This window comes from Stenella coeruleoalba (assembly GCF_951394435.1).
Source record: "Stenella coeruleoalba genome assembly, chromosome: 2".
NCBI classification, from domain to species: domain Eukaryota; kingdom Metazoa; phylum Chordata; class Mammalia; order Artiodactyla; family Delphinidae; genus Stenella; species Stenella coeruleoalba.
Genome location: NC_137147.1, coordinates 136,981,679 through 137,009,600, shown reverse-complemented (window position 1 = coordinate 137,009,600; position 27,922 = coordinate 136,981,679). Strand labels below are relative to the sequence as shown.

General features: G+C 36.9%; 1 protein-coding gene and 1 pseudogene across 4 annotated transcripts in view; one reads left to right on the top strand and one right to left on the bottom strand.

Moving 5' to 3' along the window:
* The window catches only part of UACA (uveal autoantigen with coiled-coil domains and ankyrin repeats), a 140,391-nt gene that overhangs the window by 79,424 nt on the left and 33,045 nt on the right, over positions 1 to 27,922 (bottom strand). The window lies entirely within an intron of this gene.
* LOC307181884 (ubiquitin-conjugating enzyme E2 N-like) lies at positions 7 to 1,067 on the top strand (annotated as a pseudogene). The gene has a single exon. The product of its transcript is annotated as a ubiquitin-conjugating enzyme E2 N-like (transcript).

The window sequence follows — 27,922 nt, the reverse complement described above, 5'->3', positions numbered from 1 at the left end:
GACAAGATGGCTGGGCTACCCCTCAGGATTATCAAGGAAACCCAGCGTTTGCTGTCAGAACCAGTTCCCGCCCGGCATTAAAGCAGAACCAGATGAGAGCAACACCCGTTATTTTCATGTGGTCATTGCTGAGCCTCAGGATTCCCCTTTTGAGGAAGGGGCTTTTAAACTTGAACTATTCCTTCCAGAAGAATACCCAATGGCAGCCTCTAAAGTATGTTTCATGACCAAAATTGATCATCCTAATGTAGACGATTTGGGAAGAATATGTTTAGATATTTTGAAAGATCAGTGGTCCCCAGCACTGTAGATCTGCACAGATCCAGGCTTTGTGAAGTGCTCCCAATCCAGATGGTCCATTAGCAAATGATGTAGCGAAGCAGTGGAAGACCAATGAAGCCCAAGCCATAGAAGCAGCTAGAGCATGGACTAGGCTATATGCCATGAATAATATTTAAATCAATCCGATCGGCAAGTGTGCATCACTTCTCCAGTTCTGCCAAGACTTCTTCCTGTTTTGTTTGCATTCAATGGACACAGTTTTAGAAACATTACAGAATAAAAGCCCAGACATCTTCAGTCCTTTGATGATTAAATGCCCATCAGCAAATATGCCTTGTCCTGATTCACTGTTGTAAAGCATGAGCAGAGGCTAGAAGTATCATCTGGATTGTTGCGAAACATTTAAAAGCAATGGCCCCTTTCTGCTTTTACGCATTTCCCCCATCATGGTTTAAGTAGAAAGCACTGTGAATGAAGGTAGTTGTCAGGGTTAGCTGCAGGGGGATAGGTGTTTTTCTTTATTTTTTTTGGTGAGGGGGAAGTTAGTTTTATTTTAATTTTATGGGCTCCTTTCCCCCTTTTTTTGATGATCTACTTGCAGTGGTTAAAAGCAGCTAGCGAGTTCTTTAGAATATGCTCTCTAGCCAAGTCTAACTTTATTTAGATGCTGTAGATGGACAAGCATGATTGTTTGAACCAAAATGGGAACATTGAACAAACATCACAACCCTCACTTATAACACTGTGACTTTGCTGTCAAGTGTAGAATCCTCCCTTCAAGAAAAAGCTTGTAACCATTTTGTATGGCTTGTCTGGAAACTTCTGTAAATCTTATGTTTTAGCAAAATATTTTTTGTTATTCTAAAAATCAAAAATAATATAAAAATAAAAGATGAGTAGAGAAATCACCAGGTTTGAAATAGCACCACAAATTAGGAAACTAAACACAAATGTAGCCCTTTATGGTTTATGAAGCACTTCATATTCATGATATATCAATTTAAAAATCTATTCACATATGACTCCCATACACATTTGCAACCCAGACTTCTTTATCTCCAGGCCCATGTATTCAAATATCTTCTTGACAATTCTTCTTCAGTGTCTTAAAAGTGTCTCCATGTCCCGAACTATAAACATGTTCTTCCTCCTGAAATCTGATCCTATTCCAAGTTTCACTAACACAGTAAATGATACCATGATCCATCTAGTTGTACAAGACAGAAACCTAGAAATGAGTCTTGACACCTGACTCACCAAATCCCAGTGACTTTACCTCCCCATTATTACTCAAATCCACCAGCTCATCTCCAGGTCCATCGACATTACCCTACTTCAAGTTAGCACCATTCCTTACCAGGATGACTGCATTAATCTCCTAAACAGTCTGTCTATATTCATTCCAGCCCCTTCCCTTGGATTCTCCACACTGTAGCCAGAGTGATTTTCAAAATGAAAACCTAATCATACCACCACCACTACACCACTCCCTTCCAAATACCCTCTCCCACCTCGCTTAAAATCCTTCAGTAGTTTTCTGTTCTTGTAGGAGACAGACAAATTCCTTTATGATGTCTACAAATCCCTGAATGGTGTTACCCCTACTACCTCCCTCAGCCCCATCATATGAAATGCTAACAGTGTTTCTCATATTATATGTGCAGAAATTGAGTCACTAGGAGATTACGGGATTTCGTATAAGGCAATTGCAGTTAGTTGCAGAATGATTAGAGAATCCTATTGTTATGACTTGTTGTCCAGTCCTTTCCACTAATTAAGCTATTTCCATTTCTCAAATCATCTGAAAATAAATCTTTGATGTAAAAATGCAAGTATCTTTAAAAAATTTAAACATCATAAACTTAGCTGTCCTTTACAGCAAAAAAAGGGACAAAAATTTCCACATTTGCATATGCAAACTTTAATGAAGCACCTACTACATGTCATGCATGGCACTAGGGATACAGAAGTGAGTAAGACAGCCAAAGTCTCTCTCCTTTTTTAAACTACTTTATTAAAGTATCATTGACATGTAAAAAGCAGTACACATTTAATGTATACAACTCCATGAATTTGAGAATAAGTCTATTCCAGTGAAACCACCACCACCATCAAGGCCATAAACATATCAAAGTCTCTCTTCTAATGGAATTTGATGTTCTAAAGGAACAAAATAGGGTTAAACAACTAAGGAAAAAAAAAAAACTATCAGGTGAGAATTGGGAAGGAGATGCGATGGAATGCTGGGGATAGATTATTGGGTTGGGTAACCCAGAAACTTCTGAGAAGGTGATATTGAAGATGGTATCTGAGTGAAAAGGAAGAGCCAGCCTGAGATAATTTACATTTCAGAAGAGAACAAGCAATGAAGTGAGTTTGGCATGGTTGAAAGAAGGCCAGTTTAGCTGACTAATAATGAGTAAGAGGGATCACGGGATGAGGAGGGGGAGGGGGGCAGGCACTACCAGATCTAAAATGTGAGTTTCCCCAGTTTTGTCATCAAAATTTTTCAAAAGGGACTTATTCAGGAACTAAAGCAACTCTTCTTCATAAGGTTCTTTTGGCCACTTTAGAATCAAGTCTAAAAAAATAATTCATCCTAAAGTGCTACTTTTTTTCACTTCCAAGCATTTATATTGAACAATATACAGCTAAGTCTTAACTTGCCTTGAAATGTTTATAAGATTAATCAATTATCTTAACATAATAAATATCATAATGTACCTCACCCACCTCAGACCTGGAAACCTAAACAAACTTTGCAATGAACTACACTAAAAAAACCACCATAAAAGAGAAATAGCACCCCAAAAAACAGAATTTCACAATCACATCCTCAAGATAAGGCTCTTCAAGAAAAAGAACATAGAGGCAACTAAATAAAGTCTTCTCCCAGGGGAAAAAAATCCTAAATAAAAGCTAAACAACACATACATTTAGGCAAACCCCTAAATATCTAATTGAAACAAAGTACAACAGACTTCCACGGTATCCTACAATTATCACCATTCCTGTTACTAAACCCAAGACGAGCTCTGCCACAACTGAAAATGGAGCAAACAACAGAAAGCAAAGCTCATGAAGCATAAACATTCCTTGAAGATTAGGCTGCACAATTAAAAGCTGTTCTACAGTTCACTGGATTGATGACAGAAATATTTCCCCCATTCCATTTAGTCCAAAGATTATTTACTCTTCTTTCTTATATAACAGCAAATTAGAGCTTACATAATAGAAAAAGAAAAAAAAAAGAATGTTAAAATAAACCAGGGAGACAAAAGCTGCGCATCCACTGTCTTCTTGCCAGACCCCAGACTCTCTTCCCTTTCTGATTTTTCCTTATCCTTATTTAATTAGGCCCCATCTTATCCTCTCAAGCCTTCCACTGTGTGATCTGAAAGTACTATATAGTCAGGACTCAATGGAACAAATAGAGGAAAGGGAAAATTATACCCCATCAATCATTTTTCTGATTAAGATGTTAACAGGCTTAATCCTGCTTCACTGGATTTCTCTACATAAAAATGTCAAGCACAAAAAAAGACAACAATAATAATAACTATTATTACTACTTAATAAATCTAACATCTTAAGGACTGAAGGTGCTATGAAATCTAAAAAAACTTTAAACAACTGGAGTCAAAAAGACTCAGCACTGCTTTGATAAGATTTCCTAACCACCCGGTTTGATTCTATTCTAGTCTGTTGTATAAATACCAGACTGTCTACCCCTAACTATTGCAGGTATTTGCTCCTTTATTAGAACTGTCTAGGGACCCAAAAGAGGTTATTTAAAATAGACAGGAAATTGCCTCTCCAATTTTACTAAGCCATTTGTTTCATAATATTACTTATTTCACCCTTCCTCACCAGAAGAAGCATTAAATTCTAAAGTAAATATATAGAGAGATCTTAAACACAAAAAATTATAAATGTATATCATACAAGAATAGAGCTCTCAGGCTGGATAAATAAGATTTTGTTTAAGATTCCCTTTAAAATGTTAAGCAATTGGTTATCTGGGAGAAATTAAATATAAACTTTTTCCCTAGAAAATTTTAGAAAAAATGTATTCAAATTAGAATTCTTTAAATGCCTAAATGTCATGAGTGAAACTTTTTCAATATAAAGGTAAAAACAGAGAAGGGTCTATTATGCCTCCTACCCCACCTTACACACACCAATGAACAAAGTAATACCTCTGACGAGTTTTAACAAACATTTTGGCTAATGTTTGATATATATATATATCTCAAAACAGGAGGAAGCATTCTATGTTTATTCTTGATAAAGTAAAAAGCAAAACAGATACACTTAAAAAAGAGCCTCTGATGGGGTTTGACCACAGTGAAAAATAAGAGATATTTTTGTTTCTTTGGCTTTCTATTTTTTCTTGGCTTTGCAAAGAAACATTAGCTAAACAAAAATATGTTTGCTAGAACTCAAAAGACCCTTCAAGAATTGAACTAATAATAAATCTTACCCTACTAGCCAGTATTTTTAAAATTAAAAGTGGGAAATATAAAGATACGTACAAACAGAGGGTTATAAGAAAATATATGTTTTTGTAAACACATTAGAAGTTAACTGCTTTTTTTAAATTATGAAATGAATAATAGTTCTACACATATGCATAACTCTTCCCACACAGCTTTTTAAGCAGGATTTCCTTCCAGTGAGTCTTAATATATTTCTCCCATATTAAAAATACATGACCAAATTAATAATGAGAAAGAATGAATACTCTCATGATATTTAGGTATATAACAAGAAAAAACAGCATTTAAAATAAAGATTCAGTTTCAAACTTCTTTAAGAAATACTTGTTACACTATAAGAAGAACTCTCTAAGTCATATTGTTATTTCTACTTTCCAAATGGGGCATAAAGAAACTAAGGAATTTACAGTGTTGGACTGTGCAGCTACTATTAATTCCTTTCACTCCTGTAAGCCCACCCTTTGCTACATGACTTTGCCATGATTCCCATCAAAAGATGGCATTTATCTCCTCGTCCCGTAAATCTGGGCTGGACTTGTAACTTATTTTGACAAATAGAATGTGGCAGAAGTGACCCTGTAGAACTTTGAATCTAAGTCTCAAGAGACCTTATAGCTTGCCCTCTTGGGATGCTGCTGACACAGCGTAAACAAGTTAGTGATCCAGAGCATGAGAGAGCTTAAGGGAGAAAGAGCCCAGCCACCCAGTCATGAAATCTAGCATAAAGTGCCAGACACATCAGCGTGGCCAACTTAGACCACCCAGCACTATAGGCGCTACCAGATGACTTGGCAACCACATGAGTGACCCCAGACAAAACCAGTGGAACAACCATGCAGCAGAGCCCAGCCCAAATTGCTGACCTATGAAGTCAGCAACAAGTAAAATAGCTGTTGTTTTAAAACACTACATTTAAACCTAGGACTGTCTGAATCCGGGGCCTAGACTGTCTCTACTAACAAAAGCTGCAATTTACTATTTGGTTGGGAAACAAATACATCTTGTACTCTAACTCAATTTTACAGATACAAGAGCAATCAAATTAAAAAATAATAGTTTACTTTTTTTTAACCCATGATCTGAAAAAAGGTGATGAGCTGGGTACAGAAATACCTTTTTAACCATCTTAAAAGAAGGAAAATAGATACATACAATGAATTCTGCAATTGTAATAAATGAAGTTGATCAAATTTTATAGAAAAAATACTTTCTCTTCATTCCCAAAGATACACAAGTATTCATTTAAAAACTAACAGCATTCGTATATATTTTATCCATAAAAACTGAACTCAGCATGTGATCTAAAAATTCTGAATGTCTGTGCAATGAAACAATTAAGAAATTATTAAATTTTATGAATCTAATAAAATATGTGGCTTTCAACAAAACATTGCTACTGTAATGTTTAATAAGTATACATTCCTACTTGAATGGAAATACTGAACTAGGAGTGGACCGTAACAGAGCAAGGACTGCAAGCACCATTTCTATGTATTCTTTAAGGGTTGGCAAACATTTTCTGTAAAGGGCTAGATGGTAAGTATTTTAGGACTTGCAAGCCATGCAGTCTCTGTTGTAACTATTCAACTCTGCCACTGTAGAATGAAAACAGCCACAGATCATATACAAAAAAAAAAAAAAAAAAAAGTATTGCTGTGTTACAATAAAGCTTTATTTATATATATATATATAAAAAAAAAACAGGCAGTGGGCCACAGTTTGCCAACCCCTGTTTTAGATGCTCAAATATCTTCAGCCAAAATACATCTAGTTTATTAGTTGTGATCAAGCTAATTTGTTTGCTGCCTTAACACGAGACCTATTAGAAAGTACTCTCTGTATTCATACTCTACTCCCTGCAAAATAGCATTATGTATATATGAGGGTAAATTTTATATAACAACTTGGCTCTGCTATGATGACCAGTTGTTTGGTCAAACAGGAGTCTAGGTGTTGCTATGAAGGTATTTTGTAGATGTGATTAACATCTGAAATCAGCAAACCTGAAGTAAAGGAGATAACCCTTGATAATTTGGGGTAGGCCTCATCCAATTACTTGAAGACCTAAAGAGAAAAATCTAAAAATTCCCAGAGAAGAAGCAATCCTGCCTCATGACTGTAACACAGAAATCCTGCCTGAGTTCCTAGCCTGACGGCCTGCCTTACACATTTCAGATTTTTCAGCCCCATACCCATGTAAGCCAATTCCTTAAAGTAAATAAATCTCTCTCTTAGATATAGATATCTATGAGATACAAATATATAGGTATTTCCTATTAGTTCTATTTCTCTGGAGAACCCTGATTGATACAATATATTAAGGTAATATGACCTTAAATTTTAAAAAGGATATACTCTGATTTTTGTGCATTATCCAAAACTATGTGAGAAAGTTGTGGTAGACAGTATTATTATTTGAGATTATTCAATCCCCTACTTCCTTGCAAGATGATTATATATATACATCCACATGTAGATGTGTGACTTGTGCATATCTCACAGGGAAAGAATAGACGTCCCTGGGTTATTGATTTGGGGACTGCCCATGTCATATGTTTTGGCCAATAGAATATGAACAGATGTGATGTACATCACATCTAAGCAAAAACTTGAAGCAGCAACACAAATTTGGGCCAGCCTTCTTGCTTCAGTGCTTTGTCAAGAGATTTCATATAAGGGTTGTTCCTTCAGTCTTGGTTCTGGAGGGGAGTCACAGGCTATTTCTACAGAGCTGACTCACAGTCTACAACATAAAGTCAGTAGGAAATATAAGTTTGTTATTTTGAGAAACCACTGAAATGCGGAGGTAATTACTACAACAAAGCTGAACACTGTAGAAACTGGTACCAGAAGCAGGGTGCTACTTTCATCACCACCACCACCAAAAATAATAAAAGTATGTGATGTAGGCGTTGAGGCCAGTTGTTTGGTCAAACAGGAGTCCAGGCGTTGAGGCCAGGTGGCATACAGCAAGGAAACTGTAATGGCAAACCACATAGTGTAGTGGTAAATAAAACTGTTAGGTATAAAATATTAGACAACTTGGTGAAATGATTGGCCTCGTGATTGGCATCTAAGGTGGGAGAGGGGCAGTCTTGCAGGACTGAGTCCTTAACCTGTAAGGTCTGAGTTAATTCTGGGTAGTGGCAGAATTGAGTTACCTTATAGGACACCCAGTCGGTGCCCACAGAGAATTGGAGAATTGCTTGGTGTGGAAAAACCCACACATACTTGGGAGTGCAAAAGTATTCAGTAAGTTGTGAGTAAAGGAAACAAATGTTTTCCTTTCACCCAGTAAACCCTTTCAGTGGAACAAAAATGGCTTGGAGGGGAATTCCCCACAGGAAGAGACTAAGGATGTGGTCCCACAGAAGCCTGATCAGTTCAAGGTAATTGTATTGATGTCTAGAGAAAAATGCATATCTCAAAGAATTGAGGATATAGCTAGCGCATGGCACGTGGATCTGACTAAAATCAAATAGATAAGAAGACAAAAGACAACTTCCCAAACAATCCACAGACTGAGCTAAGGGTCTGTTACTCTTCTAGACCATCTTTGGGTGCCCAAATTTCTGTAGACAAGCAGGCCAGGAAAGCTGCTCAGCACTTACCTCATTCCCCAGCTAAGAAGGGTACACCCTCCAATACTCTGTTCCAATACGGATGAACATGGTATATCAAAGGAAATACCTCACGGAGGGCATAGCCCATGGCCACGGAAAACAGCGGACTAGAGCGCCTCACACAGGACCAAAACCAGGGCCTAATCAAGGAACATCCCCTAGTGCCAAGAAAAGGAGGCCTCACTCTATTTACCCAAGAATATTCTTACAATTGCCAAGGACAATTGTAGTGTGATTGCTATGTAACTCTATTCTTCCCCTTTCTTAACAGGAGGGTTTACTGTGGATAGCCTATCCCTGCTCCAACATTGTATGTTGGAGAGATGGAGGATGGAAGATAACTGGTCTCTGAGTCAAGAAAATCTACATACAGAAATGATGTAGAAACTCTAACGACTGAAAAAAATTCTTGGGGTATTTTTCTCGAGGAAGGGATAAATAAATCTAGTATGCAGAAGGGAAGAAAGTTAATATTTGTAATCAAGAGGACAGATTGTGGTAGATTATATTATTGTTCACTCTTTACCATGCCCATCCTTGGAAGAGGCTATACAGCCCTGCCCATTAATTTATAACTTGCCTATACCTCCAATGGGAACAATATTTGTCCCTGTGCCTCGCTAACTTTGAGCCTAGCCATGTGACATGCTTTGGCAGTCATGAAGCACTCCACACCTGAACAAAAGCTTTAAGAGGTACCACAAGTTTCAGCCGGCCCTCTGAGTTCTCAGTACCACGTAAATGGCAGGTCCAGACAGACGCTGCTCCTTCAGTCTGGGTCTTAGAATGAAAACATGTGGAGTAGAGCCCCTCTGCACAGGCAGCCCAGAGTCTATGTGTAATGTAATGTGGTTATAAGCCACCAAAATTTGGGGGTTATTTGTTGCTGTAGCAAAGTTGATTAATACAGAAATCAAATGAAGCAAAAGGTAAAAAGGGGAGGGATTCTGTGATGCGGAGCTATTATTTTGGTAGCTGAATATAGTGCAAGATGCCTGTGGTTATAGACTAGTGCAGTTAGTGAAGGAGCTATGTTTCTATAGCAGGTGGGGGTATGAGTAAATACAGATTACTAAAAGGATAAATAAGTTCAGTTTAGTTGTTGGAAGTGAGGTTGTGGCAAAAATAAAAATAAGGTTGCAAACCTGATAAATTAACATTTATTATTAATAATAAGCACTTCATATACACTTCACGTAGTCCTCAACTATAAGCAAAAAAGGCTGTTATTACCATCTTCATTTTCCATATAAAGAGAAACTTAGAGAAGTTTACTGACTTGCCAACGTTAAATAGCTACCAAGTGACAGTAAAAATTCAAATTCAAGACTATCTAATTCTAAACTTCAATTTTTTTCTATACCATGCTGGCAAAAAAAAGGGTACAGATTATTTAATAATCATTCCATAGAAGGGTTACCTTGGTTTTATACTTTTTACCAGTTCTACAAAATGGATGCGAGAGAAAGCCGATACCATTAACTCAGTTCTAAGTCTGAATCCTATTAAATAAATATATTATTCATAATGAATTTCTTCTTTTATACTCTAAGATGTTCTTATTAATGTGACAACCAAGATTCCAAAATAATACACCTTTTATTTCTACTGAATACATTTTCTTAAATTCAGACTACAGTAATTCAGAATTTTGAAGATTCAGATTAAGTGATGGCCTAAATTTACTTTGCTGATATGAAAAGGATTTCTCAAGTAAATCAATAATGCATTAAAATGATCGGTGATGCATTTTAGATTAAAGGAATATTTTAAACACTTTATAAACCATTTAATAGCCCTTACCTCACCCATATAAACAAAAAATAAGAGTTTTTTAATTTATATAACACAAACTCATGGTAGAAAAATTATACAAGACTAATACATATTCAAAACAAAAGCAGCAAAGACAACCTAGCAAAACCATCATTAAGGGATAATAACAACTTTATATTTTGTTACACATGCTTCCTCATTTTCAATACCTAGATATATATTTACTTTTAAATCAAAATACACACATTTCATTTAAATGGTTATTCTTAATATGCGTTCAATAGAATTGCTTACAAATGAATGTTCCTAACTTGGAGAATTCCAAAGTGTATTCAAATATCAGTCTTTCTGGCTCCCCCTGCTGGACACTAAGAGAAGCTTTTTATTATTATTATTCAATTCGTTTGAACACTCAATCTCAGAGAAGCACTAATTTATCATTATTAAAAACATCTTTGGGAACTTGTCTGAACGTACAGTTTGGCCAGAAAGAGTACAATGGTCTATTGTTGAGGGCACTCGCTCCTACTAGCCAACAGGGATTTGGCATCAGAAAATCCGGGACTAAGTCCCCAGTAAGTTCCCAGCTTGATTACTTATTTGCTAACGACCTTGGTCAAATTATTTATTCCTTCGGAGCTTCAATTTCCTCATCTGCCAAATGAAGGTAATATCAACCACCTCATTAGTCATAAGGATTAGAGTTAACAGAACAAGTGCAAAATAAGTGGCAGTTAAGTATTATGCTGCCACCACCACCACCAAGGAGCTGAGTTGTGGTTACACAGCATAACTCCTTAAGAATTACTACACAGCAATCAAATGCAAAGAGATTAACTTTTAAAATGTAAACTTAATGTATTTACACTCTTTTAATAACTTCCTGTTGCTCTCAAAACCAAATCCTTAACATGACCTCTAAGATTCTTCACAGTCTGGTCCCTACTGACCTCTGAAGTGTAATCTTGAAGCTGGATACTCTTCTCCCAGCCCTCTAATCTCTTTTCATAGTGAAGTTCTTCAAAAGTACCAGGTTCCCTCACAGAGTAACTGATTACAGCATTTCCTTCCTCTATGATACTTAAAAATAACTCATTTTTTTAGATCTCAGCTCAGCTTTTGCAGAGACACTTTCTCTGACTTCCCAGACCGAGTCAGACCTTCACTATTATGTATATTATGGTATACCTCTCCTTCACAGAGCTTATTACACAGTGCTGTAGCTTTATAGTTAAATGTGTTAGCACTGTAATACTGTCTCCCCGCCTTGTCTGTCTACAAGTTCCTCAAGATCAGGGAGTAGCACTCCGTATCCTCACAACCTAGCCACTTGACTGCATAGAGCAGGCACTTAAGTATCTGTTGAGTGACTGAATAAACAAATTAACAGATAACTGAAATCAAAGAATTCTTTCTAAACCTGACTACTTCACATACAAAGGTAGCCATATAAATATAAAGCAACATTGTGAATATTTTCCTTTGTATTACTTCTCAGGCAAGCTGCTCATAAAGTCTGTTCATAAAATCTGATACACAATAATACACAGAAATATCTTTAACACATATACTCAAAGAAAATGTTGTGCCTTTCAAAGAGAAGAATTTTTAAGAGCACAGAGACCTAAACATATGATAGTCCTTTAACACTATTTGATTTAAATTTTTTTAAAAAATTAATGTCTGTGACTTGCTTTTGTAACAAATATTCAGCTGAAAATTTGTCTGAAATTGAGTGTTTTACACTGTACTACAGAGTTTTACTTTTCAAGGGAATCTGTGGTTGCAAAATAGTAGAGCTAGCAATAACCAGCTAAAAGGTGTGCTTCGTGGCTTCTTTCACAAGTATGCATATTGTACTATTTTAAACCAACACACACCTCCAATTGCCTTAAAGAGTGAGAACTTTTTATAGATTTAACTCCTTCCTTAAATAGTAAGCATTCCCAAGTATACAGTAAATTTTGGCCCCAAATGGCTTTTCCTCTATTCATTTATACCAAAGCCAGAAAACAAGGAAAGCTCCAACCAAAAAAAGCAACAAGGTTTGCAACACATCTCCTAGACTCAAATCTTATTTGATAGAATATTTGATAAATTTATTTGATAGCTGTATTAGATAGAGTTTTGTCTTTATTTGGTGATTTTACCAAATCCTATGACTGCAAAATAGCAATTGTTATTTTATCCCCACGAGCTGCACTGTGATGTACAGAAAATCTAAAAATTTCCTATGTTATCATTTAATCAAAAAATAGAAACGAAGAGTGGGAGCACAACTGAAGTACCTATGAACATACTGGGATGAGAGCAGAGGTGCATTTAAGAGGGAAGGTTTTCAGGAATTCAGGTACTGACCATGCAGGAACAATCCAAGGAAGATGACAGGGACACCAAGTCATCAAAATACAACAGCTTTAAACATTTGAATGGTATGACTCATTCCCACTCTTCTGATGCTACCTTTACCAGGCAAGCTTCTGATAAACTTGCTTCACTATAGGGGTAGACTGGATGGAGGTACCCAGCCCACTAGTCAGCTGCTTAGTTCTCATTATACAATAATAAGATGACACTTAATACCTCAATGGACTTTCAGTGTTCCTCAGCTTCTTCTAATTCAATCAAGATTGAGTTTCTGCTTAAACAAGCCTAATGTGAATTTATCAAAGTGAGAAGGTATTTCCTGACAACAGGAAATTGGGTCTTCCCTAACAAAACTTTTAATTCAAACTTTTACAAGACATATAATACATGAGCAACACAGAGGAAAGTGTAAAAAACTGTGAATGGCACTGATTTTCTCGCTAGCTTAGAAGCATACTCTTTGCTGATCTTTTCATAATAAAACTAAATCTCTCCAAAATTCAGGTTTTAAAAGTACATACCCAATCATTCTCATTTACCTTGGCTTTAATTTTCTTCTGAACTAGAAATAAGATCACAGAGATCAGTACATTGAAAAGGCATGCAAACATTAATCTAGGTTGTAAGGGCACAATTTTAAGGAATAAACATTCAGAAAAATAATGGAAGGAAATAACCAAAGAGTTAAAAGCTACGGAATGTGGGATTAAAGAAGACTTGAATTCTTTATATTTTCTGTATTTTCTGAATTTTCAACAATGAATATTGTTCTATTCAAGCTTCTTTACTTGCAAGAAATAAAACACCCATGCAGTTGCCTTAAGAAAAATGGGATTTATCATAAAGATATACAAAGAGCTGCAAGAAAAATCTCACAGAAAACCATAGTTGAGCTGAGCCCTACAAAGTCTGGAGCTAGGGGTGGCCCTGGCATCAATTCTGTTCCAGGAACCTCAAGAAGATACTGAGAGGAGCTGCCCACCAATGCTCGGCCATATACGTTGTTCAATTCTAGTCCATCCATGTCTTCCACTCTCACTATCAGCCACAGACATGCTTCCTTTGCTTCCACCTTAAACTCCAAATTTCCTTCATTTTAAGCATAAGGCTGTGGTTAAGGTATAAGAGGGTTAGGAAACAGGCAGCTTTTGCTTACGGACTGAATTTTACTTTTTTAGATTATGAATTGAATACATACCCATGGTTTTTAGAAAGAGCCAACAGTATAGAGAAGGCAATATAAAAAGGAAAAGGTTCCCTCCTCTTTCCTGGCATTTGGGGCGGGGGAGTACCCTATAAAAGGAAAATTAATATTTATGTTTCTAAAAATTGTAAAAATATTATTTAACAAAGAGCAATATCCATAAAGTTTTTCCTCACTTTATTACATAAAGGATTGTACAATTAGAAGATGCACATAATCAAAACAAATAGGTTACTTTAAAATTATTTGACATAGCATCACATAGAAATAATATGAAGCACTATAAAACTGATTGGTTCCATTTTAAATAGATATTTTTTCTGAACTTTATTGTCCACAGAGCAGATAAATTTATATTGACAACCTATTTATAAATTATTTGAAATACTTCATCATGGTAGAAATATTTTCATTTCTAATACACTCTTCATCTGTCCTGCTCAGATTAAAGTGGCTAAAATGAATATAATTGAGAAAATGTTCTCAGAAACTAAAAACTCCAAATATACATTAAGGTAGTGACATTTAATTTACTGAATACCCTCAAACTGTCCTAGAACTTCTACTTGATATGGACAGCTATCTCAGATGGTGGTTTTCAAGTCTTTTTAATTTCAGAAACTTTCTTCAAAGAAGTCCTGAAATAAACAAAGAAGAGCAGTTTCTCTTTGAAGGTAGGGTCCCTTTACTGGCTGTATTCTTCCTTTGTCCTCTATCACCTAAAATACTCCACAGGGCAGCTCAGCCAGAATGTAGCAGGCAAGCGATCTGCACCAAAATGACCTGGTGCATGTGTTTATTCAACATGCAGAATGACACCACTCTAAATCTAAACCCATCCCTTAAAGTGTGGTCCAGGAATATCTTTGAGAACCCCACACTCCTGTACCCCTTAAACACAGGAAACTATTTTTAAGAGTTTAATGAAGAATTTGGTGTATACTTTTCCAATTAAAATAAAAATCTCCACTAACCAAACTAGGATTATACTAATAGGCTGTCCTCCAACTTGCTTTTTTCACATAATGTATCTTGGATATCTTGACATGTCACATATATGTAAATATGGAGATTTTTCACAATCTAAATGATAATTTCTAAAGATTTACAATTTTCTATAATCAGAGAAACGTTTTAAAAAGGAATGAATAACAAATGTTTCAGTTTTGCTATTTTTGTTATTTTGAGTACTTTGAATTGATTTTAGAATTTAATGTTGGGGATTATAATATTAATATTGTACTGGAAGATACCTTTATGGGACATACCCTCAGTTTGGTGTTTGGAAGTTAACTGGCAGATTTCTAAATTGGTTAATTAGTTTAATTATAGTTTTCATGTTTTGGAAATATTTAATAACTCTTAAAAGCAATTTTGAATTTTTCATATATTTTACATCAGTAAGTAGCTGTATATGAAGAATAATTTGAATTTGGCATGAATAAGTAGTTTTCAAATTAATTAGTACACTTTAAGTGTTATAGTCAAATTATAGCAAACTATTCTAACAATTGTATTTCACTACACAATTGGAATTAAGATATTTTGTATTGATTTTAATAAAATGGTGGCATATTCAACAGCTTTCAAATAATACTGTGTATTTGAGAAATTATGGAGCTTAGTTAAAATTCAATATCTTTATTATCATCCTAACAGAGGACTGTAGTTATTTGTATTGCAGCGATTATTCTAACTGGAGTTAATAAATGCTCATGCTTATAACCTCTTGCTGATGGTGACAGAGCTCATGACTTTGCTAAAGGCAGGGCTAGGCACTGTGTGTAATATGAGTTTCAGTTCACTGGTTCTCAAATGCTGCCTAGTGATACTCTCAGGCATTGTGAGAGGTATGAGGGTGGCTCATATCCATTACCATATTTTTCTGAGTTTCAAGGATGTTTAATGATGAGCAGGTCTGAGTTCTAGAACAGTTGTGGTGCTTTAAAATCATTACTGTTCTGAGCTGACAGACGAATTTGAATAGGTGGCTATCAGGGCTCAGAGTGTGAGAGTGTCTTGGAAGATTTTCTGTCCCTTTTGAGTGTAGCAGGACCCTATCTGGGAACCACTTCCATATTGTGAACAAATTAAGAAGAGCTGAACATTTCATCCGAAGTCTTATATAAAGTATATACACTGAAGAGAAAAATAACTGCGTTCTCTTGAGGTCAAAATCATAAACTTTATGTTACATTCTTTCTAATAAGTTTTATTCAGTTTTAAATTTGCACAGTATTTTTCTATATTTAAAAACACTTGCTAGGGCTTCCCTGGTGGCGCAGTGGTTGAGAGTCCGCCTGCCGATGCAGGGGACACGGGTTCGTGCCCCGGTCCGGAAGGATCCCACGTGCCGCAGAGCGGCTGGGCCCGTGAGCCATGGCCGCTGAGCCTGCGCATCCAGAGCCTGTGCTCCGCAACGGGAGAGGCCACAACAGTGAGAGGCCCGCGTACCACAAAAACAAAAAACACTTGCTAAATCTACATGTATACAATATAATTTTTTTAAATATAAGATGGTTAGTTATTTTTAAAAGAATATCTTTTGTACTTCAACCACAGCCTTTTACTTAAAATGTAAGAAATTTTTTAACAAAGAACAAGATCAGCCACAGTACTTAAACAGAAACCAAGCCACGTTCAGAGGTTCACTCCTACAAATAAATAATTTGCTTAGACTTTTCCAGTAATATAGATATAACACAGCCTCACACATTTTGTAATTTGTTATTCCCTGTTCACCTTTCTCCTGGAGTTATCCTTACTGTTTTGGGGGAAAGATGAGTTTTTAAATAGATCCATGAGTTCATTATTTTAAAAGGCCAATTTTTAAACATTTCATTATTTCTCAAGTGAGAGTATATGGAAAATGCAGAAGAAAGTTTTTAAATGGTCTACAATAAAATTAATTTATATTAATTAATGGCAATAAGAAGAACTATTATGGTTCTGTTTTGGGGGGTTGTTTTTGTTTTAGTTTCTGCATCCTGGACTATTAAATTAATCTACTAATTGGCCTCCCCACTTCTACCCTTGTCTCCCTTGTCTACTTGTAAGCTACATTCTACTCTTCACACAGCAGTCAGAATATTTTTTAAAACATAAGTCAGATCATGTCACTCCTTTGCTTAAAACCCTCTAGTAGTTAGTATTCTTGCCATAAATATTTAACCTGAAAGTAATTATTAGGAAGAAGTCAAGCAAACCCAAATCGTGGGATGTTCTGTAAAAGGCAAACAAACAAACAAAAAACTGGCCTACTGGACTCTTTAGATTGGGATCCAAACACAATCCAAAATCCTTACTAATATATGATCCAGACCCCCAAGAGATCACTGATAAAATTTCCTTCCACTTTCTCCCCTTCACTCACTTCACTGCAATCTTCATGGCCTCCCTTCATGGTCTTTGAATTATGAAGGCAGCAAATACAATCCCATCTCAAGGCTTTTTAACAAGACTTCTGCCTAGAATTATTAGTAATTAGAGGAAAAAGCAGACTCCATTCCCTCCAAAAATCTTACTGTATCACAATGTATCAGTTTTCTATTGCTGCAAAACCAAACCCAGAGATTTAAAATAGCTACCACGTATTATTGCTCATGAGTCTACATGTCAACTGGGCAGTTCTGCTGTGCTGGGTGAGACTGAGTAATCTTGGCTATGCATGTGTCTGCAGTCAAATGGCCCAGCTGGTTGGAGGCTGACTGGTCTAGAATGGCCTCTTTCCCATGTCTGGTGATTGGCTAGATGTCTGTTGGGACAATAGGAGCAACTGGTAACCAGCAGTCTAGCCAGGCAAGCGTGGGCTTGTTCACAAGAGAGAACAGAAGCATGAAAGACCTTTTGAGACCTAGGCTCAACATCATTTCCAACATATTCTATTGTCCAAAGTAGGGCACACGTACAACCTATATTCAAGAAGCAGGGAAATAGGCAAAGTCACATTGCAAAGCCTATGGATAAAGGGAAGGGTATAGAATGGGGCCACTTTGCAATCAATCTACCACATATCATGACAAGAGCACTATTTCAAAATGCTGGTACATCTAAGATGTGGGGGTGACGGGAATGAAAAATATAAAGGATGATAAAAACTATACTTTGTTATAAATCCTATAAAGCATGGTTTCTCAACCTTGGCACTATTCAAATTTTGCACCAGGTAAGTCTTTGTTGTGGAGGGTGTGTCCTATGCATTGCAGGACGTTTAGCAGCATCCCTGGCATCTACCCACTAGATGCCAGTAGTACGTCCCCAAGTTGTAATAACAAAAAGGTCTCCAGATATTGGCAAATGTCTCTCAGGGAACAAAAATCACTTGTAGTTGCGAACCACTGCTACAGAGGAATGAATTAAGGTAAAGACAACTTGGTCTTATTCTTGCCAATATAATCTAATTTTACTTTAAAAGGCCGTTCAAATGATTCTAAAATGCAAACTTTACTTACGGACATGTAAGATGTATACCAAATTCTTAACAGTTTACATATTAAAAATTCAAAACTTCATTGACAATACTTAGATTCCTGCTAATTTAACCAAAAATATTACCAGATTTTTGAAGTCAATATGAAAGACGTTAATTGTCAGAAGTTCAACTAAACTAACAGTACTGGCTCTAGGATTTGGTGTTGTACATATATAAACCCCAGATTGGTCTATTATTTCTATTTTTATAACAAATAAAAATAGAAATAATAGAAATAAAAGAAATGGTGGTGTTTCTCTCCCAACCCCCAAATATAAAACTCTGTCTCAAAACTATAGTTCATGTCCAATCCTCCTCTCTTCCCATTTCAAGGCAATGGCAATATACCTCCCAATTCCACCTCTGACTTTAGCACCAATTACAAATGTGAAACACGCCAAGAAAACCTCCGTAATAAATTACAGGAGTAGAAAGTCTCAATAAAAGAAGGAAGAAAACAACAAATCAGAACATTCCCTGGGCATATTGAAAACCTAGCAGTCATAGTCATGAAATATTTATTGATCTAAACTGTTTTCACAATACTTACGTTCATAAAATGCTATATACGAACCAAACTGCCTCAGATACATAAACTAAATATTCTCTAACTTACATTCATGTACAAATCTGTGATAGCTCTGGCCAAGTGAAGTCATATATACAAGAACCAATTTAAAGACACTTTCTGGATTCTCTGGGTGAAAAAATAATAGTCTCTCCTTCAGAGAAAAGAAAAGAAAATGGGATAACTTGCTAACACAGTGATGCACCAGTGAGCAGGGCTGCGACCAGGGAAAGGGGAGTGAAGTGCTTATGGCACAAATTTAAGGAAGGACTCACTCTAAGGGGCAGGCAATGAGCCAAAACATGAGGCAAGCACCTGCTGTTTTACTCTCACCTCCAGTCCATCAGGAATTGCACTTAACAGCAGAAACAGCACCCTGATTTCTGCATCCCCAAGGTCTGTCCTATACTAAACTTTGGCACTTACACCTTACTCATCATCTCTGTGACCCCTCAAAGAACCACAGGGCCTGCCTAATCTTCTAGTCTGACGGTACCAAACAAGGAACCGGGGAACCCAGCAGAAAGAGTCACCCACACGTATACAATTGGAACACTTAAGTTTTGAAGTTATGAAGGTTGGAAAAAAGAAGCATTCCAGGAGCTCCAAAACTCTGTTCTTTATAAAGTTGGCCTTGTGTTTAAAAGTGGTTTATAATTTTTAAGCATGCGTATTCACACTTTCAATGGAAATGTTATCATTTTCCACATCTTTTCCCAATTATTGCTATTTAACTGAATCAATGTCATCACCCAGGAACGCTGAAAAGCAATAGCATACCTTGTGGTTAACAATGTTAGTTTTAATAAAGCAGTTTCATACAAAAAATAAATATAGGATAGGGTTTCATCTTCATGATGCAATACTATTCTCTTCCTACTTATGGTCCTCTTCAATGCTACCGAAGAGCAGACACAGGAAGTTTATAAGTTAGAATCAACAAAAACCCTACATGATCACCTCACTGCATAAAACGAGACACTTCATTTGTTTTAGGAGTACACCCAAACACACCACCACACCCAGCAGTGTTTCTCAAGGGTCCTAAGTGGAGTTCCTTCCTCTTGTGACTCACCCTTTCCCACACTATGGAAACAGTTCAACAGCAGGAATGCAATTAGATCTAAGCAATTAGGAAAACTGCTGTCCCATCTCTTCAACAGTGCATAGAAAGAGCTCTGATTAGTAGAGCTTAACTTGTACGACCCCTTGCAATAAAGCTCTGTATTAAGGCTAAATCACTTCAAGTGGCTTGAAGACAAGTAATATTTGGAACAAGGCCTTTCACATCTTTATTTAAAAGCCATAAATAAGCAATTTAAATCTACCTTTCCTATGGCCATGTCTTGACCTCTACACGGAATCTCTTTTCCAAAACTGTGCAGGCCTGTGTGTTCCTCTCAACACAAGACAGCAAAAGCTTATTTCCAAAGCAAATTAGTGATGTGGTGAATGTTAAGGAACATAGGGGTTTCAGTTTATCACCAACAGGTTCTTTCTACCAATGATCTTAATTACATATATTTAATAATTAAGCCAAGGGAAAACACTCAGAAGCTTTTCACGTATAACACTTACCAGTAAGAGCCTTTCAGGGCTATGAACTTGCATGTTCTCAGTAATAAATTCCCAAATAAAATTAAGTTCATAGTTTTACATAAATAAGTGTATTAAAATTATGTTAATATAAATATATTTTAATTACAAAATTTAAAATCATAACAAAGAAATGGAAAATAAAATTTCATAATCGATAACTATGATCATCTTTGTATATCCCCCACTGGTCTTTTCCCATGTGAATTTTTACATGACTATTATCAGGTTGTACCTATATTTTTTATTCTGATTTTTTTCACTTATAAGATTTTCATATCTTCCATAGAATTTCTTCATATAGCAGTATAGACTATGGCAAAACAGTCCTGCATTTTCTACTGCCATGTAAAAATTACTACAAACTTAGAGGCTGAAAAACACTTATTTATGAGTTCACAGGTCAGAAGTCCAAGTGGGGTTGACCGGGTTCTTTGCTTAGGGTCTCTCAAGGCCAAAATCAAGGTGCCAGCCAGGCTGGTTCTCATCTGGGAAGAATTCACTCCCAGGCTCATTCAGGTTATTGGTAGAATTCCATTCCCTGCAGCTATAGGCCTGAGGTCCCTGTTTCCTTCATGGCTGTCAGCCCAGAGCCTCTCTCTCAGCTCCTCAAGGCCCCTCGCATTCCTTCTCACATGGCCCCATCCATCCTCAAGCCAGCAACAACATACCAAGTCCCTCCTGTCCTTCAAATCTCTCTGCCTTCCAATTCTGCTGCAACCCAGAGAAAAGTCTGTTTTTTAATTCTCATATGATTAGAATAGGTCCACCTGGATAATTTCCCTTTTGTCTAACTGGAATTCCAGTGGTTAGTAACCTTAAATTACATCTGCAAAATCTCATTTACCATGTAATATAACATAACCATGGGCACAGTATCTCATCAAATTCAAAGACCTGGAGATTAAAGTGGGAAATCAGGGAAGGCCATTTTTAGAATTCTGCCCACCACATCTCTGTCACAATAGAAAATGTATTTCTAACTGTGGATTATATAGTCAAAAAGCTTAAAGGTCATCTAGCCGCTGGGCTAGAAAACTTTAACATCCTTTCGAATCCTAAAATGCTAAAAAATCTAACATTTAAACATGTTAAGGAAATAAAGTGTAAGGTTATTTTAGTAAAGAAAATAAAATTATATGAATTTAAAAATTAGTTAAATTGAAAAAGGAGCTGAACTTTCCCCTAGTTTAAAAAAAAAAAAAGACATGTTTTTGCAAAATTGTCACCTTTTGGAGCCAATTTTCTAGTTACACCAAAAGGCGAAGCATGAATGTGGAAACAAAGGTTAGCACCAAATCATAATGCCTGGGTGAACCAGAAGCAAAGAACTCTGAAACCAGTGATAACTTCTATAGTACAAAACTCTAGGTTGATCCTTGCTATAAAGAGTAGAGGAGGGGACTTCCCTGGTGGCGCAGTGGTTAAGAATCTGCGTGCCAAGGCAGGGGACATGGGTTTGAGCCCTGGTCTGGGAAGATCCCACATGTCACAGAGCAACTAAGCCTGTGCACCAGAACTACTGAGCCCACGTGCCACAACTACTGAAGCCCACATGCCTAGAGCCTGTGCTCCTCAACAAGAGAAGCCACCGCAATGAGAAGCCCAGGCACCACCACGAAGAGTAGCCCCCGCTCACCGCAACTAGAGAAAGCCCGCGTGCAGCAACGAAGACCCAACGCAGCCAAAAATAAAAATTAATTAATTAATTAAAAAGAAAAAAAAGAGTAGAGGAGGTAAATGGGCCAAATGAAAAGCTAGCTCATAGACTGTCTATTCTACCCAAGGTTCATTATGGAAAACTAAGACTAAGGATACAACCCTGGGATCAGGCTGGCAAGGCATTTCAGAGTGATTCGGCCAGCTGAGTTTGGTATGAGATAGTCCCCATGCCCACCACATAAATCTAGCTAAAAAAAAAAAAAAAAGGAAAGGGGAGGGAAAGGAAGGAAGGAAGGAAGGAAGGAACCAAACCAAACTGAACCAAATCTGGCCTATAGAAGGTGCTAAATCAATATCTGTTGAATGAAAGTAGAATGTAATAGACCATAAATGTTTGTTAGCCTTCAGGAACTGCCCCCCTCTGGACAGAGAAGAGAGCTCTTTCTAAATCTCAGCTACTAATGGGCTAAACACTGCTAATAGCCTGCCAATAGGCTGACACTGGGTCCAAGGTGGGGCAATCTTCAAGGGGACTGGATAGCAGTTCCTGGGAGCGAAAGAAGAAAATGAGGGCAGACAATAAAAGTGCTAAGACCAAAAAAACGTCTGAGAAATAGGAGTGGAAGTGAAATTTTTAGTCTCAGAGTAACTGTAATTTATACAATGGCAAATATACAAGTAGATAGAATGTCCCTCAGCAGAATTCCAAAGACTTGTTCCCAGCAAAATAAGTGAGATTCTGCCTATTTGTATTAACCAGTGGAAAGAGTATATTGATAGCTATGAATGATACCACGGAATGAGAAGCTCATACAGTTGTAAATATAAAACACTAACTGTAGCTTCAACTGTATCAAACGCACACATAACGTCTTCCTCAGGTGGCAAAACACTCTAAATCAAGGGTTCTTATTCACCTCTGCTTACAATGATTATTAGCATAGCAAGTTAAGCTTTCAAAACTATTTTTCAAACAACATCATCAGAACTTTGAGCTATTCATCCAAATTGACTATGAATCAGTGTACTTTAAAACGAGGCTAAGTTGCTACCATAGGAAGATGGAGACAGTGTTCTCCCCGCCCCCCTTGTGAGTTATTACCTCCATTCTGGGACTGTACCTTCCCCACACTGCATCAGGCGCAGGGGACTTAGTGGGACTCGCTCAAGGCTAGCAGGCAAGGGCTCTGACCACTTGTCTGTTGACTGTGTGGCTGGCAAGTCACAACTTCTCTGGGTCTCAGGTGACCCATGTTTCTCTAATGGATGCCTCTTCTCCATCCCTTCCAGCATTGTTATGATTCAGGCCCTCACTAATCCTTGCCTACGGTAGTACACTCATAAACAATCTGCCCACCTCAAATCCATCCTGAACAGAGCGACCACGGTAATCCATCTAATAAAACACTTTTGATCATATGACTCGCCACTTCGGCATACACAGGACAAAGTCCAACACTTAACAGTGTAGCGTATTTTAAGCCATTCCAAGATGGCTTAACCCCAACCTCCCCTCCTGCCTACCTCCCCTTCAATCCCCTTGCCTATTATTTTGGTGGCAAAAAGGTAAGCTGACAATCCAATTGCCCCTTCCTCCAACTCTGACATTTCCCCTCTCCATGCCTCTGCTCTTGGTGTTCCCTCTGAAAGAAATTTCTTCTTTCCTGGATCACTCCTACCCACTTCTTTTAAGTTTCAGATCAAGAGCCTCATCCTGCAGACTGGTGGTGGCCAGGGGGCAGGGGAGTTGGGAAGCAACTGCTTAATGCATACAGCGTTTTCTTCTGGAGTAATAAAAGTTTTGGAACCAGACAGAGATGGTGCTTACACAATACTGTTAATATACTATATGCCACTGAATTGTTCACTTTAAAGTGATTACTTTTATGTTATATGAATCTCACCTCAATTTAAAAAAAAAAACAAAACTGCAGCAGCAGCTCCCCCTGCAAAAAAACCTTCACCAACTCCTCAGCCCCAGATTGGATCAGCACCTTGTACATTCCTCTATCACAGCAGTTATTACTTTATATTATCCATTTATAGAGCTCCCATACAGTATTTTGAGCCTCTTTATCTTCCTCATCTTCTCATCCCCCAGTGCTTAGCCTAGGCCCTCAAGAAATATTTTTTTTAATAAATAAAAAAAATAGAGATACCATTTACCTCCCTTGGGGCAAAAGGCTAGGGCAGATGATCTTTTGAAGATCTAGGTTATATAAAAGCCTATGAGAGAGCTTCCCTGGTGGCGCAGTGGTTAAGAATTCGCCTGCCCATGCAGGGGACATGGGTTCAAGCCCTGCTCCGCGAAGATCCCACATGCTGCGGAGCAACTAAGCCCATGCACCACAACTACTGAGCCTGCGCTGTAGAGCCCGCGAAGCCCGCGCACCACAACGACGAGTAGCCCCTGCTCACCACAACTAGAGAAAAGCCCACTCGCAGCAACGAAGACCCAACACAGCCAAAACCAAAATAAATAAAATAAAATTTTTTAAAAAGCCTATGAGATCATGTATTAATTGGAAAGAAAAAGATCAGGAAAGACTGCTATTCATCTGGTTATAAAGGATAAAAATGGAATGACCTCTGGTGAGATTTTTTTCAGTGAGTAATAGTAAGAACTAACATTTATTGAGCTAATTGCAATTATTAACCCCATTTTCCAAATAAGGAAACAAATATATTTAAGTAACTTGCCCAAGGTCATAAAGCTGGTTACTGGGAGCAGCAAGATTCAAGTCCAAGTCGTCCAGACTGCAGACCTTGACCCTTTAACACTAACACACCAACCTGCCCCTTCACACTGCTCCAGGCATAGTTTCAAGAGCTATGAACGGACAGTCTTTGGCCCACAGTGTGCCTTTTCTAAGACTGAGAAAACACTCCATTTTCCACATTTATCTACTTATCCATTGCCATGAATATTGTTTATATTTCATAGCGTTTTTAAAATACAGAATGTTAATTTTTTAAAAGAATCCAACAGTCAAAAAAAATAAAGGTGAATCATAAAGTAGATCTCCCATTAAAAAGACCTCTCACATGTCAGTCAGCAAGTGTTTATGGGCTATTCCTCATGTACACAGCAGAAAAGATCAGAGTATGCCAGCCTCACTAGAACCACACACAGAAAGACTTCCCCACTGTAGACTCATTTTCACGGTACCCCAACCTCTGCATAGGGTAAGTATCTTGTGGATAAGAAAACCACAGAATAACAAAAACCAGCTAGAAGAAAAATTACACATTCACTTTTTTAGTTGAGAAAGCATGATTGTTTTACGCCCTTCCCCCCACCTTTAAAAATGACACAATCTGGTAAGAAAAAAATTAACCAAAAGTCAATGAGATTTTTAAAAATATATTTGTGCATCTGAAAGGGAAAACTTTACTACAGAGGTAATGTCAAGCCTTGACAACATATCAATAAGGTCAATATTAAAAACATATCATTTCCCCCCACCCCAAAAAGCATATACCCTTTTAGACACACATGTATACACGCACACACACGTGTGCACGCACATACACACACACCCCTCTCCAGAGAGTAAGCCAACAATTCTTAGTTCTATTGGATTCTCAGGACTTACTTTACCCATACATCCTCCATCTAATGCTAAAACCAAGGATGATGGGATAATATACTGGGTGAACATACAAATATACACAACAACAAAAGGCAAAAGGGATACAATATGACAGTATCAATATCAAACAATGTAGAATTCAAGACAAAAGTTATAATGGGACAAATTGCAGATTTTTATAATCTCTAGTTACACTTTAAAAGAATATAAAGTAGCCAGGAAACTTAACGTATCAATTATCACAAAATTAAGTACATAAAGCAAAAACTGTTTGAAATATACAGGTGAGAGGACAGAAACACAACTATAGTGAAAGACACACTACTCTCAAAGCTACAATAGGCCCAAAACTAAAAAACTAGCAAAACTAAAGATATAAAGCTCTTAAAGATCAATATGAACAAGGCATCAACAGAAAAAATGGTCAAATAACACGAATAGACAATTCTTAAAACAAGAAGTGAAAGTGCCAATAAGCATAAAAATATCACCACACTCCCTAGAAATTAAAAACACAGATTAAAGCAAGAAATTTTTTGGTTCATAAATATGTTTTAAGTAATAGGATCCATTATTGGAAGGGTGTGTGGAATGCAACAATTTTATACACTGCTGGACGGGACACAAATTGGTTTTGAGACTTACCATAAAAGGCCTTCCTTTTGCCCAAACACCCCACCCCACAATTTTTTTGGTCTTTGGCTTAAGGTACAAATCCCATAGCTTTAAATTTTAAATTATATCAGTTCACAATGGTTAAGGACACGGGTTCCAGAGTCAAGCCACCTGGCTCTCCACTTATTAGCGATAGCACCTTGGGCAAGTCAATTATTTAACTGCCATCTATAAAATGATGGCAATAGTACCCACTTCTTAGGGTTGCTGTGAGGATTATGTGAGTTCATGTAGAGCACTTAGAACAACGCCTGGGACATACATGCTCAAAAAATATTGACTATTGGCACTTGGACTTCTTATAAGTTATTTCTATTTAAGTAAATTCACTAGCATTTACTGAGTTCTCCTAATGGGACATTTGTATCTGCTCAAGTCATTTCCAATTACTTGTAATTTTAAGTAAAAAGTTTCTTAGAATCAAATATGATTCAAAAAGACATACATATCATTACTGCGGCAGTAAGGTAATTAAATGCTGACTAAATAACAAAGAGGCACTATGAGATCTTTAAAAATAGCCTAACCTGTGGTTTATGATCTGGTGAATAGAATTACAATTGACTTGTTTTGTTCTTTATCTTCAACTATATTTTGTTTTCTACAATGAGCATGTATGACTTTTATGGGGGAAAAATAAGATTTTTAAAAACAACAGATAGCCATTTATCCTCACTGGTTCAGTCAGGCTACTCTCAGTCAATCTACTCTCTCTCAAGGGCACTTGCCAGTCTGATTCAATTATATAAATACAGTTCATCAAATCCCATCCTAGGTCAGAGCTTTAGTCACTCAACTGTATCAGTTCGTGTTTTACACTTCATTTTGGAGACTATACTATGTGGAAATAAATTAGTCCACATCAATAATATTCAGGATTCCTGAGAATAAAAAAAGCCCAACAGACAAAACTGTTTTTATAACTATAAACAAGTGAGTTTATTCTTGTGTTCTTGTGCTATATTTTTAAACCTGGAAGAGCTATTACTCTTTCTAACTATGTAAAAGCTATACAAAGCTTTTAATTGTTTTATGATTTAGGAAAAGGCAATATGCATGTATTAGCCTATCATTCTGCTTATAATTTCAGGAAGTACATTTCAACGATCTATTTGTAGGCAAATTGCCTACAGAAATCAATTTGACTTCTCTTGCATAGATAAGCTCATGCAGGTGGAAATTTTCAACAATCTGTTATATGCCTTATGTGAGGTTAGACAAATGCTTGCATAATCTGTAACAGGACAGTAAAGGTTTCCATATGATAGACATGAAACACAGAATACGTGAGTTATGTTTAAATCTAATATTCTGGGATCTAGATTTCTTCACCAAGGCTACAACCATAAGTTAAACAGGGTTAATGAGAACAAAATTTTGCTGGCTAATTTAGCTAATTCTAGGGGGGAGGGGATAAGACAGAAAATGAACTTGTTAAGTTATTAACAGGATAATTTCTGAAGATGAAACTTTACTAACTCCAGTCAGAGATCTCTCTAAATGACAGTTTAAACTTGTCAAGGAATTCAAAGTTTTAATTCAAGGTAAAAAACAAAAAGGAAAGAAAAATCTTCCTTTGACTATCCCCCCAAGCTGTCACCCTATA